This window comes from Durio zibethinus, chromosome 4 (genome assembly GCF_047325235.1).
Source record: "Durio zibethinus cultivar Kanyao isolate XHJ-2024 chromosome 4, ASM4732523v1, whole genome shotgun sequence".
In the NCBI taxonomy this organism is placed as follows: domain Eukaryota; kingdom Viridiplantae; phylum Streptophyta; class Magnoliopsida; order Malvales; family Malvaceae; genus Durio; species Durio zibethinus.
Window position 1 is genome coordinate 29,437,445 of NC_143165.1, and position 21,552 is coordinate 29,458,996.

A 21,552-nucleotide genomic window follows, 5' to 3' on the forward strand; every position below is an offset into this window, starting at 1 on the left:
CTGGTTGTCAGACTTTGTCTTGTTAGGATTAGAACTACTCAACTTGAAAAGAATCCATAGGCCTAAACCAGCTTGTATATTGTGACATATATGCACATGCCTTGACTGCCATCGAGACATGTTGGCTTTTGGTCTCAGCTTATGCTTTAACCACTATCAGCACATATTGGCCCTTTGTAGCCAGTTCCCTCGAATACCATCGGTATATGGTAGGCCACGCATCCTAGGCCTAGGCTGTGCATCATATGCACAACGACCGAGCAATAGGTGGGTTCAGGCACATCTTTATATTTATGTCGTGCCAATGCCATTTTTATAGCTTGTAAATTCATATAACACTCAACAGTACCCGTACCTGGGTTTGGCTTAATTTTGTCAAGCTTAAACACTATGCTTGAGCCTCTAAAGTCTTGATCACTGCCCATACCACTGTTATGGGCTAATTCTCCATGACCTGGGCCTCCAGTAGTCCTCAAGCCCTAGTCACCCTGGGTGTTAAACCTTGTACCGCTAGAACTGGAATTGCTTCTCAAGACATATAGGTGCTTATTACTAAAAGCTGTTTTCCATCTCATTATGAGTTTCTTTATAGTCTTGTTTTATCCGGAGGGGGAGGAGAGAATAAGAATACTATTTATGTGATTTTAAATGTATTTTTGTATTTGTTAGTCATGTTTAATACTTGTGGTTGTAGGACTTGTTTTACTTTTGATACTTTCATTTGGATATTTAACGTGTTTTGTCCAATAGATGTTTTGTAGGAGTTGCTTTACTTTTGGTTCTTTCATTTGGATATTTAAGGTGTTTTGTCCAATTGGATATTTTGTTATTCGTATGCTTTTAGTCAATATATATGTATGTATTAAGAAGCAATTTTTCACGCAGCAAATGTGGTATTTGAATTCTATTAAAAATGAAGATTGGGAGACTTAACTTCATTTTATTTGAGAAAATTCATTTAAAAATATAAATGAATAGCAAGTTGTCAATTGTAATTTCAACCATGTTCTTGAGCTTGAGCTTAGCCTAGTAGTTAGGCCTGATACTTTGTCAACTAATTGCGCTTGACCTCAATGGTTTCAGCTAGATTTGAAGTTAAAAGCCATAAATACTTAAATTAACAAGTTTGAGCAGTGAGCTGTGGGGATTAACAGGTTTGCAGCCAGCAGCCCTATTTAGTACTTGTCAAGGGTCTTGTAATTTTGTTTATGTATGATGGTGTTGTGATTTGACATTTTCTTGCTTGGATTTGGGAATCAACTTTATTGTAAAATGTCGTTTACTGCTTTACGGCATTGTGAATGAATTATCTAATTCTAATGCAAAACCATCGTTAAATGTGGGGAAGAGTAAATGGAAGAATCATAGGTTGATATTCACTAATACATCTTTCTCTGGTGGAGGTTTTGGTGGTTGTAGTCGATTTTCGCCATTCTGGGCAGTGGTTTCTTTTAGTGGTTTCGATGATTCTTGGTTTGTGGCGTTTGTCTGATTCTGAGGTGGGAATTCATTAAATTGTTGTCCATGTATTGGATGACATGGCATCTGAGTTGTTCTGTCATTAATAGATTAGCACAATTGTTGCACTTAGTAATTATAAACCATTAGTTGCAACTTCTTACATTGCAAGTTTTTTAAGTCTTAAGTGAAAAATAGATATATTCTGCCCAAATGGAAACTATAGTATTCACTGTTCAATTTTACATTAGCTTCTATCTGTCTTACTTTAAGACTTTAAATCAAATGCTAAATCTCTCCGCGGATTTTTGGGATCTCCCTTTTTCAGCACTTTTTTTGATACTTGGGCATTTCCTTTATGCTTTCTTGTGACAGTCTGCTGTTCATGTGTATATATGCAATGTTGTTGGATGGATGTGTGTGGATATCCATGTATTTGTTAGTTATTTTAAAGCTGTTTTGAACTAAGCTGGTAACAAAATAAGCAAAATATGTACTGATAAGTGAGTTAATAAGCCTAATTTGTAACTGGCGCTCTTTCTCTATATGATATGATATATGATTATCAAAGCGGTGTTTGTCCACAGACAGACACCTATGATGGGTCCATTTTTAAGTATAGATTTATCAGGTTTCCTTTTTCATATTCCTGCATTATTCATTCATTAAGTGCACTTAGTTTAGAAGGAATGCAGAAAACATGATTGAAATTTTAATCTTGCTTTCCATTAGGATCTATCTGTATGGATTTCAAACCTAGTTATGTTTTGTTGCTGGATACCTACCTAACTAAGAATAATGCGGTAGTCTAATTTATTAACTATGGCATTTTAGGGCTTAGTTTTGTTTCCTTTTTGCAGGAATTTTTTTAGATGCCTTGCCATGTGTCACACCGTGCTTCCTGAAGGTGATGAGTATCCTGAGAAAATCAAATATCAAGCATCCCCTGATGAGGCTGCTTTGGTTTTGCCTGCATAAGATTTTGGCTTCTTCTTTACAGGTTAGTGATACCCTATGCCTTAATTAGAAGAGTGAAGGTTTTTGTTTTGTTTGTTTAAAATGGGAACTCCCATAAATAATTTAGATTCAGTTTGATTCTGAGTTAGTTTTGTTCTTTCTGTTTGAAATTATTGTAAATATTGGACTGCATGTTTTCCAGTTACAACTAAATAAGTTGGATTTATCCCTGATCTTCTTCTTGTTATCCGAGACAGTTTTTTGAAGTACAGAATACCTATCTTCACTTCAATGCAGATTTACCAAGTGAACCAAATAAAATATTGAGCAATCCAAAGAAATTTCTTTCGAGATCTAATCAAATAGTTTAATTCTCTTCCCTAGATGGTTTTCCGTTCCTAAAAAAGAAAGGAAAAAAGTTCATGAAAGCATACAAACTTAGTGGTTCGTTGCTATTAATTGTGACTGATTTTTATTACTATGGGATAGTGCTACCCTCTAGTTGCTTTTTTTTAAAGTTCATCACATCTGTGTCTTCATAAATCAGATGATCCCTGAATTTTGTCAAGTACTTAGGATTAACTTCTCGTGGACAGCTAGTAGAGGAAATGATTACAAATTTGTTAAGTCATACTTTTGTGACAAATTTTGAACGAAGTTTTTTTTTTTGGTATAATGATTGGTTGTTCCTGTTTTTGGTGCAAGTTAGTAGAGGAGGTTACTCTTTCTTCATGGCTTTGCAGCTTGATTTGAGGCTCTTTTTGTTTGCAGACATACACCTACGACGATATATGTTCGTGAATCTCATGTGGAGAGGATGGGTAAAATCCAAGATGTGTCTTATGAGATTTTAAATGTTCTTGAGTTCAATAGGTTTGGATGCATCCTTTGCTCTATCTTTTCATTTATGAGTCCTTTCTGGTCGGCACTAATGTCCACTTATTTTTGCATTAAATAGTACAAGGAAGCGCCAATCTGTTGTATGCCGATGTCCAGATGGCAGGCTGGTACTATACTACAAGGTAACGAGTCTTCTGAACTTTCTAAATAGGATGAGTATTACAAACGTTTTTTTTTTTTTTTTCTGGCGAAGAAAATGACAGTGCCAGAACCATGCTTTTCAGAGGAGGCTGATACTGTTATTTGTGAGAGATTGGTGGGTGGAAGTGATGATTTAAAGAAAGTGACCAGGGAACACTTGGAACAATTCGGTTCCGCTGGATTACGTACCCTTTGCCTAGCCTATAGAGATCTAACTTCTGACATGTATGAGAGCTGGAATGAGAAATTCATCTAGTTGAAGTCATCTCTACAAGATCGTGAAAGACAGTTGGATGAGGTATGTTTTGTTGTGTGATGGTATGTTTATATAACAATGTGATTAGCATGTTTTGCTTAGAGAAACTTGATCAATTCCTTTCTTTTCATGAATGTTGATTAGCTATTTTCATTAAATTAAATGATGAATATTAATTCTGTTATTATTTGAATGATTTTATGTTGGCTTTTGCCTGAATAATGCTGTAGTAATCATTCAAAAGCCATGTCTATTTGAATGTTACTCTGTTGATATTATGCCTTACTAGGCATGCTTTGCTGTTATTGTCAACTTATCTTTTGGATGATCCACTTAATTTAAACTGGGTATCTCCCTTTCCCCTTTGATCATTTCTACAGGTGCTTGGTACATCTACACTGTGTTTTAAGGCAGCTGTACCAAGCACCTGTTATTCTATCATGTCTGACATCTCTGTTTGAAACAAGCGTATTGTGTCTGAATAAGTGATATTTTTTGTGAGAAGGTTGTAGATTCCTGTTGATAAAAGATTTCAATGTTTATATCCAAGTTTCTGTATTAGCATGACTCTGAATAATTGATCTCAAATATTGAAAATGACTACTTTTTGGTACTAACTTGCCATTCAACTTAAGTACACTCGCACTTACTTTTCTATGATTACTAAACTTATATTTTATATATTCAGTTTTAAATCTACTCAATTTAAAACCTTGAAACTCCAAGGTATGCCTCCATAATTCTAATTTCACATTAAGATCATCACTAGTTTCAACAACTAAGACTATATAATTGGCAAATAACATACATCATCGCACCTTGTCTTGGATGTATCCAATAAGATTGTCCATAACTAATGCAAAAAGAAATGGACTTATTGCTGAGCCTTGATGCAATCCTAAGATAATAGAAAAGCTATCAATCATGTCCCCAAACGTAGTCACATTTGTTACAACTCCTACATATATTTAACTATGTTAATGTACTTTAAAGGAACTCCTTTCTTCATTAAGGCCCACTAAAGCACTTCTCGCGAAACTTTATCGTATGCTTTCTTCAAGTCGATAAATATAATATGTAGATCTTTCTTTCTCACCTAGAAGCCCTCCAACAAAAGCCTAAATAGGTGAATTGCCTCTATTGTGGAGCGTTTTAGCATAAACTCAAATTAGTTTTCAAAAATAGTATCCTCATGTCGCAACTTACATTCAATTACTCTATCCCAAAATTTCATAGTATGACTCATAAGCTTTATTCCTCGATAGTTTAAACAATTTTATATATCACCTTTATTCTTGTATAAAGGCACTTAAGTACTTTTTTTCCATTCTTTTGGCATTTTTTCAATACATGAAATTTTGTTAAAAAGATTCATCAACTATACTATCCTTATTTCAACCAAGCATTTTCAAACTTCAATCGAGATTCTATCTAATCATATATCTTTCTTTGCTTTCATCCTTCTCAGAGCCTTTTTAACCTCATAGCCTTTAATATTTATTTTAAATATATAATTTATATCCTTAGAAGGTATGTTAAGCGCACTTATATCATGCTCAAAATTGTCATTAAAGAGATTATCAAAATACTCTCTCCATCTCTTCTTAATCTTTTCATTTTTGACTAAAACTCTTTTGTCATCGCCTTTGATGCATCTTACGCAATTAAGATCCCTACTCTTCTTATCCTTTATCTTAGCAATTTTGAACAAATCTTTTTCTCCATCTTTTGTCTCTAGTTTTCTATACAATTCCTCATGGATCTTAATATTTGAATCTCGAATAGCCTTTTTGATTTCCTTTTTTGTTGTCTTATACTTCGGATAACTTGCCTTGTCCCTATTGCTCCTTAAATTCGTATAACACTCATGTATAGCTTTAATTGTAATTTTCACATCCTCATTCCACCACCAAGATTCCTTTCCTAATGGTGCATGACCACTAGATTCGCCAAGTGTCTTTTTAGCAACCCTTTGAATTTTGGTTGAAATTTTTTCTCACATTACCTCTATATCTTTATCAAGCTTCTAATCCACCTTTTTTATCAGTCTATTCCTAAAAGCTAACATTTTATTCCCTTTCAAGTTCTGTCATTTAATACATGGTTCATGACAATGATGTATCTTTTTTAACCCCCAGAGGTGAATGATATCTAGAACTAGCAATATATTTTGTGTTGTCACACTTTTACTCAATATAACCTTACAATCTTTACAACCACTTCTATCTTTTTTTCTTGTAAAAAAAAATTTGACTAGCATTTGACTCACTCTTAAAAGTCCCCAAATGTGATTGTCTTTTTGTAAAACATGTATTTAATATAGTTACATCAAATGTAATAACAAACTCTAGAATATTATCTATGGTGTTGTTTCTTTCTCCAAAGTCATATCCTCCATGTACCCTCTCAAAGTCACTACAATCTTTGCCTACGTGACCATTCATATCTCCTTCAATAAATAACTTTTCTTCGTTTGGTATGGCTTGCACTACTTCGTCTAAATCTTTCCAAAATTTTTACTTACTCGTCTAATCCAAACCTATTTGCAAGGTATAAATATTAATGTTATTAATAGTTTCCTCTCCTAATACAAGTTTAACATGTAAAATTCTATCTCTTTTTCTTTTAACCTCAACCATATCATCCTTCAAATTTTTATCAACAATTATTCTCACTTTATTTCTACTCATTTCCTTACCTGTGTACTATAGCTTAGAGCCCAATGTTTCTATTTTTCTAGCCTTGTCTCCTACCAACTTGGTTTCTTAGAGACACATAATACTAATTCCTCTCTTACTTATAGCCTCTCTTATCTCTATTAGCTTATCAATTAACAATCTTATATTCCAAGTAATTAAGTGTAACTTACCCTATATTTGTCCATTAAACATGAAAACCTTGTCTATTTGACACCACACTGGGCAGCGATGTGGCATATTGCTTTCAGATGACAACCTAGCAACCCTTACCCATCTAGCACTACACTTAGACTTTGATGTAGGCCGTCGTTAGGAGATGACAACCCAACAAAAATTCTTATTTTGGTCTCTTATCATAGTTTGACCACGTTTTACATTAGGCAACATCTTATCACAACCCCCATTGCTTTATCCAAGCTTGGGACCAATAATATGGTAACACACAGATGGAATTTGGTCAAGAAACTTGAATTTATGAAATATTTTTTTGCTTTTATTGTTCTATTATAAATGAATAGGAAAGTTTCTCATACATGCCATCTATATGTTGGGCTTGAAGCAATAAACACAACAATGCAGAAGTAATATATCACAATAAACCCATAGTAACAAACAATAATCAACAATCAACAATGTAGGAAAAATAAAGCACACTAAGATTTATGTGAAAAATCTTTTAATGTAGAAGGAAAAACCATGAACCACCAAAAAAATTTCCACTATCAAATAATAGTTATACAAAGTTCTTCTCTAGCTAAAACTAGTGCTAATCAACAATTAGAGAGAGAAAATTGGAGAAATCTCACCAAATAGGTGATTCAAGAAATACACATTGGATTTGTTCCTAGAGAGCTTCAAACCCGATCTCCACCATTCAGAATGTAGAACTCTGAATCATAAACCTGCTGACAAAATTTCAACTCAATCGGATCACGGATCAACTTCAATTCAACCAACTCTCCATTCTTTTTTTTTTTTGGCTTTTCTTTTTTCTCTTAGTTTGTGACACCACCTTAAAACAGCCCCACCTCTTTTTATTAAATAGCTAGGGCTCTGTGTAAAAAGAAATATCAAAGCCCATAGCCTTTGATTGATCCAAAACCAATTACATGGGGTTGGATCCTATTTTTCTAACAATCTCCCCCTCCAGCCCCATTAGGAGAAGATTCATCACCATAGCAGTTTCATTTGAAACTTATCTTGGCCAAAGAACTCATTCCGACCAAGTTATTGCAAAGTTCAAGCTTTTTCCTAGGACGTATCTTAGTCAACATACCTATTACATTCTCATTAGTATAGACTTTCTTCAACAGCATCTGCTGTTCCTCAATTATTGAACGTAACCAATGATATCTAATATTAATGTGCTTCATTCTAGCATGGTACATGACATTCTTACTCAAATCTAAAGTACTATAGCTATCACAAAACACCACATGTTTTTTTTTATTCAACCCTAATTTAAGAAGAAAAAGTTTCATCCAAAGTATTTTTTTAACTGCTTTGATTGCTGCAATATACTCAACCTCCATAGTTGACAAAGTAACACACTTCTGTAACTTAGACTGCCAAGACATAGCTCTTCTTACAAAAGTGAACAAATACCCTGAATAGATTTCCTACCATCAAGATCACCTACCATGTCAACATTAGTAAATCCTTCTAGAACTGGTTGTGAAACTAACTCAAGCACATTTTTGAGGTGTCCCTTAAATATCTAAAAATTTATTTCACTGATTTCCAGTGAACCTTTCCTGGATTAGAAAGAAATTTGTTCATTACATCAATTGCATGAGCAATGTCAAGCTATGCACAAACCATAAGATACATTAAAGAACCAACTATAGAAAAATAAAGAATATTAAACATAGCTAGTTGTTTTTCCTTATACATCGAGCAAGATTTCTTACTTAGATGAAAATAGTTGGCAAGTGGAGTGCTAACTGATTTAGCATGTTGCATGTTGAATCTTTTAAGCACCCATTTAGCACACTATTCTTGTGACAACTATAGCTTTCTAACTTTCTTATCTTGAATAATGTCCATACCGAGAATCTACTTTGTCAGACCTAAATCTTTCATATTAAAAGACTTAGACAATTGTTCTTTCAACTTGAGAATCATACCAACATCTTGTCCTATATTCAACATATCATCAACATATAATAAGAGAATAATGAAGTTACCATCAAGGAATTTTTTGACATACACACAAGGATTTGCTACCATTTTTTTATATCTGTGACTCACCATAAAAGAATCAAATTTCTTGTACCACTATTGCAGAGCTTGTTTCAAGTCATATAAGTTTTTCTTCAATTTCTAAACTAGGTGCTCTTTCCCTTTCACTTCAAAACCCTCGGGCTGATTCATATAAATGTCTTTCTACAAGTCACCATGCAAAAATGTAGTTTTAACATCAAGTTGCTCAAGCTCAAGATTCAAACTAGCTGCTAATCTTAGTACCACTCGAATGGAACTTATCTTTATAATTGGAGTAAAAATCTCATCAAAATCAATACTTGGTTTCTGAGAAAAACCTTTTACCACTGATCAAGCTTTGTACCTTACTAGTTTATCATCATCCTTTTTCAACTTGAACACCTATTTATTTTTCAACGGCCTCTTCCCTTTCAAAAGTTTAACAAGATTATAAGTATCATTTTTTTCATAATGACTTTATCTTTTCTTTCATTGCTTTTAACTAGTGCTCTCTCTCCGGAATAGCCTACACATCTTGGAAGCTCTCTGGTTTTCCCTCACTAATAACTAGAATAAAATTTGAACTTGGATACTTGGTAAATGACCTGTGCTCTTTAGTAGATCTCCAAGGCTAAGACTCTACATCACCTGATGCTGAAGATAGCTCCCTCAACTCAATACTCTCAGGTAGAAAGGATTGCTCATTTTGCTCAAAATTGATTGCATCCGGCTCATCACTAACTGTGGCTGGCTCATTCATATTCCCAAGTTCTTCATTTCCACCATCTATGGCTTTTTCCTATGAAACCCCTATTGGTTTTGAAATATCACACTCAATAGTAACCCACGTAGTCTTCTCATTTTTTTAAGGTCTATTATGATTTCTTTTTCATGAAAGACCACATCTCTACTTTTGACTGTCTTTCTCTTCATTGGATCCCATACCCTATAGCAAATTCCTTATCATCATATCCCATAAACACACACTATGTGGCTTTACTATCAAGCTTTGACCTTTACTCTTTCAGTACATGCATAAATGCTTTACAACCGAAAACTTTCAAGTGAGTGTATGAAGCATCTTTTCTTATCCATACTCTTTTTGGAATGTCAAAGCCTAAAGAAACTGATAGTGATCTATTAAGCAAATAATAAGCTGTGTTAACTATTTCACCCCAGAATGGCTTTAGTAATTTTGCTATCCTCAACATACATTTGATTTTTTCCATAATGATGTGGTTTATCCTTTTAGCTACACCATTATGCTGTCGTGTTCCAAATTCTGTCATCTCATGCCTGATTTCATACTTTGAACAGTATTCTTCAAAGTCTTTAGATGTGTATTCCCCACTATTATCAGTCCAAATACACTTCAAGGACAACTCTATCATCCTTTCTACCATGACATGAAATTTTTGAAAATACTACAATACCTGACTTTTATTTTTCAACAAATACACCTAAGTCTTATATGAAGCATCATCAATAAAAGTAATAAAATACTTGCTACCACCTAATGACTCAACCTCAATGGGATCACATACATCAAAATAAATTAATTGTAATCTATTTTCTTTTCTCTGAGAACTCTTACAAAAAGAAACTCTACAATGCTTACCAAACAAATAATAATCACATGAATCAAGAGACATGCCTTTGGTTAAAGGAATAAGAGATTATCTTGCCAAAACCTATAACCCTTTCTCACTCATATGTGTCAGTCTCTTGTGCCACAAGTTTGCTGAAGCATCATTCTTAATGGCATTTACTTAGTTGCCTTTCAATTGCATCCATGTCTTATACATTATGCAACATAGTTTTTTCCTTGCAATTACTATGAATCTTTTGAGAAGCTTCCAGTACCCATTCTTTTGTTGACTCTCATATACCTCTTTATCAAGGACATTAATAGTAAGTAAGTTCATTCTCATATATGAAATGTGTTTGACATCTTTCAAAGTCAACATGCAGCTGTACTAGTTTGTACAACAATATCACCAATCTCAACAATCTACGATATACTCTTGTTTCCCATCTTGGTGTAACCAAAGTCTTTTACTTTGTAGCTTGTAAACAACTCCCTCTTAAGAACACAATGATATGCCACTCTTGTGTCAACTATCTACTAAATGTCGAGATTACCAACATGATTACAATCACCAGGTGTAGAAATCAAAGTAACTGAATCATTATCTGAATTCACTATTGCAACATTACCATCATCTGAACTCTTATCTTTATCATTTTTTTGCTCTTGCTTCAATATTTTATAGTGTCATTTTATATAACCTGTTTTACCATAAAGAAAATACTTCATTTTATCTCTAGACTTAGATCTATGTTTAGACTTACTACGACTTTTTAAGTTTTGACCTTTGTCGATGTTTCTACCCTTATTCTCTGTAACCATAGCTTGATTTTTAGGGTCTACATTTTTTCACCTTGCTTCTTCATTAAACATACTATCATTTACCATCCTAATGTCATCTTATAATTAGGAGTTGAATTAAGAATAGTCATAACTAAAGTATTCCAGCTGTTTGGTAATAAACCTGAAAAAAATAATGCTTTCATTTCATCATCTATCTTAAGCTCCATAATAGTCGTCCGATTAAATATATCTTGAAAATCACTCAAGTGCTTTGTAATAGATTATGCATCTCTGTACTGTAAAGTTGCAAGCTTTTCAATAAGCATAACTTTATTCATACCTATTTTTCTCTCATACAATGCCACCAATTATTTCCAAACAATGTGGGTATCTGCCTTTTGCACTACATGATGGAACACGTTGATATCAACTCATTTTCTAATTGTAGCCAGCATTTTTCTACCTAACTTCTTCTACCTTTCATCTTTCATATTTGCTAGTTTAGCAAAATCGCCCAATATCGGTTCATACAAATCTTTGTAGTATAAATGATCTTTCATCATAGGCTTACAAATTGAATAATTTGATGATGTCAATTTTATCATGAAACTTGTATCGTCCTCTATGATCTCAAATAGAATTTACTTTTGTTTTAGGCTACTTCTGTATCAATATCTCAAAATAACTCTCTCTCTAATACCACCTATTGGGTCTAAAGCAATAAACACAACAACACAGAAGCAATATATATAAGCCCATAGTAATAGACAACAATCAACAATCAACAACGCAAGAAAAATAAAGTACACCAAGATTTACATGAAAAACTCTCTAGTGTAGAGGAAAAAACCACGGATCACAATAAAAATCTTCACTATCAAATAATAGATATACAAAGTTCCTCTCTAGCTAAAACTAGAGCTAATCAACAATTAGAGATAAACAGTTGGAAAAATCTCACAAAATAGGTGATTCAACAAATACACATTGGATTTATTCTTAGAGGGTTTCAAACCCGATCTTTACCATTCAGAATGTAGAACTTTGAATCATAAACTTGCTGACAAAATTTCAGCTCAATCGAACTACGGATCGACTTCTATTCAACCAATTCTCCCTTCTTCCTTTTCTCTCTATTTTTTTGGCTTTTCTTCTTTCTCTTCTTGATTTGTGACACCACCTTAAAATAGCCCAACCTCTTTTTATTAAGTAACTAGGGCTCTATGTAAAAAAAAAACCAAAGCCTATAGCCTTTGATAGGTCCAAAACCAACTACATGGGGCTAGACCCCATTTTCCTAACACTATTTTGGCTTGGAGGCTTAGACCCATCTCTCATTGTGGTCTTGAATTCATAATAGCAAATTAGCAATGTGAGATGGATATTCCTTTAGGCTATGCATTCAGGATAACATCTTGCTTAGTTATGATATGCTTAAAAAAATTCCACCTTCCGCAAGGAAAAGGCAGGATGTGTGAAAATTTATAAGCCATGACACCATGAATCATGATTTTGTTCCTAGTTGTATTAGGCTTAACTGGATTGGTGAATCAGTGGATTGATAACTATTACTTTGCTGGTTGATGCAGGAGGAAGACTACATTCATTTCTTTAAATTAGAAAACCAGCTATTGCACTACCCCATCTACCATCTCTCTCCTCTTCTTTTTCATAGGCAAGTGTTTTGTGGGGTAGAATAAGTAGTTGCTTTTGCAAATAAAATGGAACAAATTAAAAAAATAGCTTTCCTTCGGGTGCTTCTTGATGGAATGGAGTCACTATTGCTTGTCATCAAGCTTGCTTGGTTTGAAATTTATACATCATTTTGTTTATTTACTTCCTTTACGTTGTAATCTTAAACTGGCCTCTAGTGGGAAGTCTGTTCATGTACATTGGAGTTTCTGAAATCTTAGAAAACGGCTCAAAACTTTAGCCTGTAAGCAATTTACTTTCCTATCTTATATGGTGAACCTGTTGAGCTTATCTAGCTTCGAACTTTCAGCTTTAGTGCTATTGGAAAGTTGAAAGACCTTTTTTTGGATGTAATTTAAATGATTATTATGTCATGCATATTTTTAAAACATATGCAGGTAGCTGAACTCATAGAGAAGGATCTCGTTTCAATTGGTGCAAATGCGATAAAGGACAAGCTTCAAGAAGGAGTGCCAAATTGCATTGAAACTCTCTCTAGAGCTGGAATTAAGATTTGGGTGCTAACAGGGAAAAGATGGAAACCGCAATTAATATAGCTTATGGTAAATATTTAATGGGAGATTCTATTTTACGGTAATTTTGCTTGGAACTGTGTGTTCATTCCTCATATTGTTCAGGATCTTCTTTTGCCTTGTGTTTTAATAATGCTGCAGCATGCAACTTACTAAACAATGAGTTGAAACAATTCATATTGATCTCTGGAAAAGATGCTATTAGAGGAGTCGAAGAAAGGATAAGCATTTAGTACTAGACTTGTTTCTAGATGTTTTTAATTTAAATTTACTATAATACAAATTATTTAATGTATTTATGATTATTCTTAATTACATGTCTATTACCAGGGAGACCAAGTTGAATCTTTATCAAGGAGGAAGTTAAAAAGCAACTAAAGAAGTGCCTTGATGAGGCACAGCAAAATTTTGTCTTCGGACCAAAATTAGCACTTATTATAGATGGAAAGTGTCTGGTGTATGCTTTAGACCCAAGTTTACGGATAATGCTCTTCACTTTGAGCTTGAATTGTTCTTCAGTTGTTTGCTGCCGAGTCTCCCCTTTACAGAAAGCACAGGTAGGTTCCTGACGGCAACTAAACTGAAACATTATTAAATTAGCTTTCAGTAGAGTGTCAGGATAGAAAGTTTGCACACAAAAAATAAAAAGGTTAATGCAGTAAATTGATGACAATGCAAATGCCTCAAGATACTTGGATAATATTACCTGAATTGTTATGGTCTATTATTTTGATCAAAGTTTTGCAATGTTGACAGCTTTGGACAATTTTATCATTAAATGTGTTTTTCATAACTTTATCAAACTAAACAGTGCTTTTATAGTGGTTGGTATTTGAGCAACTCTTTGTTAAAACTATTTTCTCCCAGACTACTTGGATTATTTTAATGAGCTTTCTATGAGTGCTGCAGTTCATAAGAAACTATTGTCGGAATTTCAGTTTTTTCATTGTAAAAAATTTGCATTTCAAAACCATTGGAAGGAGAGAGGAATGGTGGTTAAATGTTTGCAGTTTTAAAAGTAACATCTAAATTTACTTTTTTCCATTTGCAGGTAACGAGTTTGGTGAAGAAAGGTGCATGTAAAATTACACTCGGTATTGGTAATGGTTCCAATGATGCTAGCATGATTCAAGCTACTCATATCGGTGTTGGGATTAGTGGGCTTGAGGGGATGCAAGCAGTTATGGCTAGTGATTTTGCAATTGCCCAGTTTCGCTTTCTTAAAGATTTGCTCCTTGTGCATGGACGTTGGTCTTATCTTAGATTATGCAAGGTTTGACTTTTCTATTCCTTAAGGGACATTTTAACATTTTTGGTTGGTGATGTACATAAGCATTCATGTTATCTTTAGATTATGCAAGGTTACACTTTTTTCTGTCCTTCAAAGCATTTTTAAAATTTCTGGTTGGTGATATTCATGGCATCTCTTTTTACTGGTTGTGACATATTTCTTTTACAAGAATCTTACATTCACCTTGAGTCAATTTTGGTTCACCTTCAATACCGAATTTGCTGGTCAAAGATTCTATGATGATTGGTTCCAGTCATTATATAATGTCATATTCACTGCGCTACCGGTGATTATTGTTGGACTTTTTGACAAGGTACTCCAATCTTTCCATTTTATTCAAGATAGAATTTTCTTCTGCCTGTTCTATGCTTGATTTATGCAAGACCTTGCTTGTTATCCAGGATGTCAGTTCATCCCTTTCAAAGAAGTACCCTGAATTATACAAGGAGGGAATAAGAAATATGTTTTTCAAGTGGAGAGTTGTTGCAATATGGGCCTTCTTTGCTGTCTATCAATCTCTAGTCTTCTTCTACTTTGTTACTGTTTCCAGTTCTACATGTCAAGGTTCTTCTGGTAAAAATGTTTGGTCTTTGGGATGTCAACTGTCAATTTGCGTCTTCTTATGATCTGTAATTCAATCACAAGGTGGCATTATATTAGTGTTGGAGGAACCATTCTAGTGTGGTTCTTATTTATTTTTATATATTCTGGTATTATGACTCCATATGATTGACAGGTAAGTAATGAATCATGTTTCATTATCTTTCTCTCTCCATTTGGATTGGAAGAATGCAACTTCTTGGCTCTATTGGCTACTGCAGGAGAACATCTTTTGGGTCATATATGTGTTGATGAGTACATTCTATTTCTACATCACTTTTCTTCTTGTTCCTGTTGCGGCACTTCTAGGAGATTTCCTTTACCTAGAGTAATAATGAGAAATAACTGGAAGTCATCCTCTGCTGTAATATATTTGATGCATGGAAAGGCTTGCTTATGCTCATTAACAGTGTAAGAGCTGTTAGGTGGGAATAGGTGTCCAACCATGAAAGTAAGTCATCGTTCTGGTTAACTAGCTAAGGTTTATTCCCAACGTGAGCAACCAAATACGAGCTACTTGAAACCTAAAATATGTTAAGAGGTCAAACCATGTGTTAGAGTGAGCTGCTGAAATTGAAGAAGCATAAGATTATAGTACAATTTTTCCGTAGTTTCATGCTTGGAGTTTTTGACATTATTCAAAGATTTTCGAGGGTTTTCTTTAAGTGGAGTTCTAAAGCAAGTTTCTTATTATAAGTGTACCCTTTTTAATGGCCTAGTTTAAAGGATAATGTAGTGTGTTGAATGCTTAAGTCCACTGTCAATTTGACTATGTTGCATGTAGTCTTATTTCTTTTGAATTGTTTATGATATTCAGAAAGATCTAGAGCAAAGAGAGAACAAAGGAAAAAATGAAGAAACAAATATGGTATTGCAGTAAACTGCCCCACTCAGATCATGAGCTTCATTTCATTAATTTATAGGCTTCAAAAATACAAAGGTTTGTTTAACTACTACCAAAGTTGTTCGCCTAACAGTATGGATCACCATACATAGATCCATCATGCTACCTAAACTAATAAAATGGCAAAATAAGTTGCACAAGTTGTAGTAGAAATGCCATACCTAGTTGCTTCAACCACTAATACTCGTCCTTGGCATTTATGCTAGAAACACCAAAACTTTTCCTTAATGTTTGAAACATTGCCTTTGGTAAGGCCTTCATCAGAATATCTGCAGTTTAATCTTCTGACTTGCAATGCACTAGCTTCACTTCATTCTTAGCTTCAACTTCTGTAATAAAGTGATACTTGATCTTAATATGCTTAGTTCTTGCATGAAACACGGGGTTCTTGACGATTGCAATTGCTGACTAATTATCACAAAAAGTTTATGTTGGATCATCTTGCTTTTGACTCAAATCCATCAGAATTTTTCTTAACCAAATTGCTTGATTAACAGCAGCTGCAGCAGTTATATACTCTGCTTTTGCTATCGATTGGGCCACAATTCCCTATTTCTTTGAGTTTCAGTTGAACACATTTAATCCAATGAAAAACACATAACCTAAAGTGCTTTTCATGTCTTCATGAGAGTGAGCCCAATCATTGTTTGTGAATCCAACTAGTCTTGAACTTTCATTCTTCTTAAACCAAATTTCAAGTTCACCAGTTCCTTTGACATAACTCAACACTCTTTTTATAGATTTAAAATGCAACTCACTTGGACTTTGCATGAACCTAGAGAGTAAATTTGCAACATACATGATGTTTGGTCTTGTTACTGTCAAATACAACAAGCAACTAACCAAGCTTCTATAAATAGAACCATCAACTTTGTCACTCCATCTTCCTTAATGAGTTTTTCATTTTGAGCCAAATGAGTGTTGATTGGTTTGCAATTTTCCATCCCAAACATATTCAGGATTTCATTTGCATATTTTTTTTGACAAATGAAGATTCCTTGCTGGTTTTGATGAATCTCCATTTCAAGAAAATAATACATTTCTCCCATATTTGTCATCTCAAAAAATTCCTACATTTGGTGTTTAAAATCTTTCACAAGAGTTAATTTACTACCTGTCACTAAAAGATCATCAACATACAAAGAAACAATCAACAAATCATTACTATCAAAAATCTTAATGTACAATGCTTCACTAAGGCTTTTTTTAAATCCTAACTTCAGCAAGTGATAATCAATTCTAGAATTCCAAGCTCTTAGAGCATGTTTTAATCCATACAAAGCTTTCTTGAGTAGATAGACTTACCCTCATATCCTTTGGCAACAAAACCGTCAAGTTTTTCAATGTACATCTTCTTCTCAAGATAACCATTTAGGAAGGCAGATGTTACATCAAGTTGGTACAATTTCCAACTTTTTTGAGTTGTTAAGGCTAATAGCAACCTTATGGTGTCCAACCTTGCAACTAGAGCCAATGTCTTTAAAAATCAACACCATACTATTGGAAGCAGCTTTTAGCTACCCAAAAAGCTTTATGTTTATTAATGGAACCATCTGCATTCAACTTTGTTCTGAAAATCCATTTAACACCAATGATGTTTTTGTTTCTTAGTCTGCCAACAAGCATCCAAGTTTGATTCTTCTCAATCATATGAATCTCTTTCTTCATGGCATTTCTCCACTTTGAAAATTTGGCAGCTTCTTCAAAGTTTGTAGGTTCAAGAATGGCAACATTTGATCTTTGATAAATACTTGTGAGTGGTCTGATTCCTCTCACTGGTTCATGATCAATGATTTTATTTTCAAACATATAATCTTTTTTATTTTGAAAAATATCATGTCTGCAACAGTTTGCTTGATTGATTCTCCTTTTGACTTTTTTTAATTCCAGGCAGCTTACTCATTAGATCTCAAGTTCCTATTTACAATCACATTGCCTGTAAGTGGATTGTAAGTCTTATAGCCTTTGGTGATGTTGCTATAGCCTAGAAAAATACAGATTTCTATTTTCTGATTAAGTTTGTCCCTTTTGATATAAGGAACAAACGCATAATAGATGTTGCCAAAAACTCTTAGATGTTGCACTTATGGTTTGCTTTCACACCAAGTTTCAAACGAACTTTTTTCTTTCAAAGATTTTGTGGGTAGCCTGTTGAACAAGTAGACAAAGGTATTGACTACCTTTACCCAAAACTTTTCAGAAAGATTCTTCTCAAATAGCATACATCTTGCCATCTCCATGACTATTTCTATTCTTCCTTTCATTGACTTCATTTTGTTGTGGAGTGTAAGTTGTTGTGAGTTGGTGTTCAATTCCTACAACTTCACAAAACTCATTAAATCTATCAAATGTGTATTCAATAACATTGTCTAACGTTATGGTCTTAATTTTATAGCCACTTTGATTCTCAATCCAAGCCTTGAACTTCTAAAATACATATGTAACTTCATATTTTGTTTCATGAAGTAAATCCAACATATTTTGGTAAAATCATCTATAAAAGCAATGAAACATCTACTGCCACTCAAAGACAAGGTTCTCATAGGACTACAAACATCAATATGAACAAGTTGTAGCTTTTCAATTACCCTCCATGCTTTGTTAATTGCAAATGGCAACTTACTTTGTTTTCCTAGTTGATAGACTTACACACTCTAACACTAACTTTAATAATGGGCATGTTTAATACAAGATCATTTTTATGCATGAAATTCAACGCATTATAGTTGAAATGTCTCATCTTTTTATGCCATAAAAAAGATTCATCATGTGAACTAGCTTTTGTAGAAGAGTTTGCCTCTTACTAATTCAAGGAAAAACAGTTTCCTTTCTTATTAACAATAAAGAGTTTATGGCTAGTTGGATCATGAAATATGCATGCCTTATCTTTGAAAATTAAATAGTAGTTTTTTTCTAACAACTATCATACACTTAACAAATTTTGATCTATTTTGGCACAAATAGTACATCTAAAATGAGTTTGGTACCTATTGGTGTCTCAATAGCCACTACTCTTTTTCTTTTAACTTATATGAAATCACCATTACCTATTCCGACTTTAGAGGTATATGTCTTGTCTAATTCTTTGAACATGTTGATATCATATGCCATATGGTGTGTGCATCCATCGTCAATGAACCATGCAGTTGAGGAGGTTCTAGTTGCATAGCAAGTTACAACAAAAACTTGCTCTTTTAGCTGTTGTTGGTTGTCAGCAACTTTGGCTCGTTGATTTGGCTACTGCTGTTTTTTATTTTTATATACCTTTTCCATATGACCAAGTTACTCACAATACCTACATTGTATGTCAAGTTTATACTAGCAATATTTCTCCAAGTGAGTGGTCTTTTTATAGTGAAAGTAAGGTGAAAATTTTCCTTTCTTTTCATTGTTTCCAAAACCTTTGTTTCTTCGATCTCCTTGTGTTTTGCCTTTGCTTTCTATTTGCATCTTGCCTTTCTCTTTGGTTGTAAAAGCACCTTCTATTAAATCATCTTGTCTGATAGTCTTTCCTTACTCTTAAGCTTGCAAAGCATTGAACAACTCTATTGAAGTTTTCTTGGTTAAGTCTTTGGATTCTTTAAGGGATGAAATTTTTTACTCAAACCTCTTTGGTAAGCTGACAAGAACCTTCTCCATAATTTTTTTGTTTGACAGCTTCTATCCAAATAATCTAATCTTGTTTACTATCTTCATAAGTTTATCATTGTACTCTTTTAAATTTTCAGACTCCATCTTTAAGACTTTAAACTCTCTTCTAAGATTCAATATTTGCATTTGTCTTATCTTGTCACTATCTTGGAATTCTTCCTTGAGCATATCCCAAGCTTATTTTGTAGTATCACAAGTCATGATTTTGATTGCCATTAGAAACTGATGACTCAATACAACTCTTTCTTCATTATAATTTTTCCTTTGAGTTATTGTTGGATTTGTAGAAAGTTATGGTAATTCCTTTTCATTTTTCACCACTTCTCATAAATCAAAAGCACTCAAATAGAACTTCCTTTTAATAGCCCATATTTGGTAGTTCTCACAAAAAAAAAAAAAAAAAAGGTAGATGTAAGGAGCAGTTGCTTAAGGCCATTTGAGGTTGACAAAAGCTGGCTAGTAAGTTTTTGATAGTTTTTCACTCAATTCCAGTAGCTTACAGGCTCTCTAAGACCTTATAAAAGCTTTTATACCAATTGAAGGATCTAGAGCAGAGAAAGAACGAAGGAAAAAAATGAAGAAACAAATATGGTATTCCAGTAAATTGCCTCACTCAGATCATGAGCTTTATTTAATTAATTTATAGCTTCAAAAATACAAATGTTTGTTTAACTACTACAAAAATTGTTTGCCTAACAGTATGGATCACCATATACAAATCTATCATGCTACCTAAATTGATGAAATGGCAGAACAAGTTTCACAAATTGGAGTAGAAATGCCATACCTAGTTGCTTCAATGACTAATATATTCTCATGCTGCATCTGATTAACACCAGAAAAAAAAAATCAAATGATATGCGGTGTGATTGATTTAATCAGACAAAGGGTCACATGCAAGGTCTTCCTCCAAAACACAACCTGTTATCTAATGCTTGTTAATTGCATGACTTTGTATTCATCACTTTAGTTTGTTATCTTTCTTTTCTCAAGCACTATTTATTATGAATTTTTTGAATTCTTTTTAAATTTTTTTTTTTACATTTTCCTTACTTTCCAGTCTGCAAAGATGGTTCTTCCCCTATGATGATAGTGGTCGTTCAGATTTACTGGAAATCGGAAATCAGCTTACACCTGATGAAGCAAGAAGATATGCTATTTCTCAATTGCCGAAGGAAATATCAAAGCACAGGGGATTTGCCTTTGACTTTCCTGGCTACGAGTGATTTTTCGCTTCACAACTAGGTATATATGCACCACAGAAGGTATGGGATGTTGTTGGGAGAGCTGGCATGAGGTAGGAGCCGATGACAAACAAAAATAATTGATTCAGGGGAACATTGTTGTACAAAATAATTTTTTCATCCCCTTTTTGATAGTCTAACCTTAGACAAAATCCGTAAAATTAATAAGTCAATTGGCTGTTATGCTTTGTTTTTATTTTTATTTTTCATTTTTGTTCCATTATCATTTTTTTTAGGAACCAATCGAGTATCTGGGTTGTCACGGATGTACAGCTACACGTATAGACTTCAATGCGAATTTCTTCGTTATCAAATTTTAAGTTCTCCATGGGTTGTAGACAAGGTCTAGGATAGCCAATGTCATCAATTGAAATAAATAAATAAATAAAAGTCTCCCAGTTGTAAGTACTGCCCCTCTTGCTCTGATTGGTATGTTTCCTGAACAAAATGTCTTTAGAAAGCCAAAAGTAAAACCAAAAATTTACAATGGCATGCTACTGGCAGCCGTAGGTTTTCCTGCCTCCATACAAAGGCAAGAGGAACAGCAGCTTTTGTATCAGTAACCATGCACAACTGGAGTTTCCGGTAAACTTTATTGATGCTTCGTCATTTTTTTATTTTTTTGAGAAGTATCATTTTTATGCATGATTTAA

At 33.7% G+C, this 21,552-nt stretch overlaps 1 pseudogene across 1 annotated transcript; it reads left to right on the forward strand.

Annotated features, from left to right (window-relative positions):
* Window positions 1-118: 118 nt before the first annotated feature.
* LOC111287377 (phospholipid-transporting ATPase 3-like) lies at window positions 119-21,467 on the forward strand (annotated as a pseudogene). The gene is made up of 15 exons (XR_016341887.1): window positions 119-277; window positions 1,404-1,499; window positions 1,834-1,890; window positions 2,293-2,462; window positions 3,187-3,288; window positions 3,374-3,437; window positions 3,542-3,754; window positions 13,075-13,239; window positions 13,351-13,441; window positions 13,550-13,766; window positions 14,261-14,481; window positions 14,645-14,813; window positions 14,902-15,236; window positions 15,322-15,428; window positions 20,716-21,467. The product of XR_016341887.1 is annotated as a phospholipid-transporting ATPase 3-like (transcript).
* The last annotated feature ends 85 nt before the right edge of the window (window positions 21,468-21,552 follow it).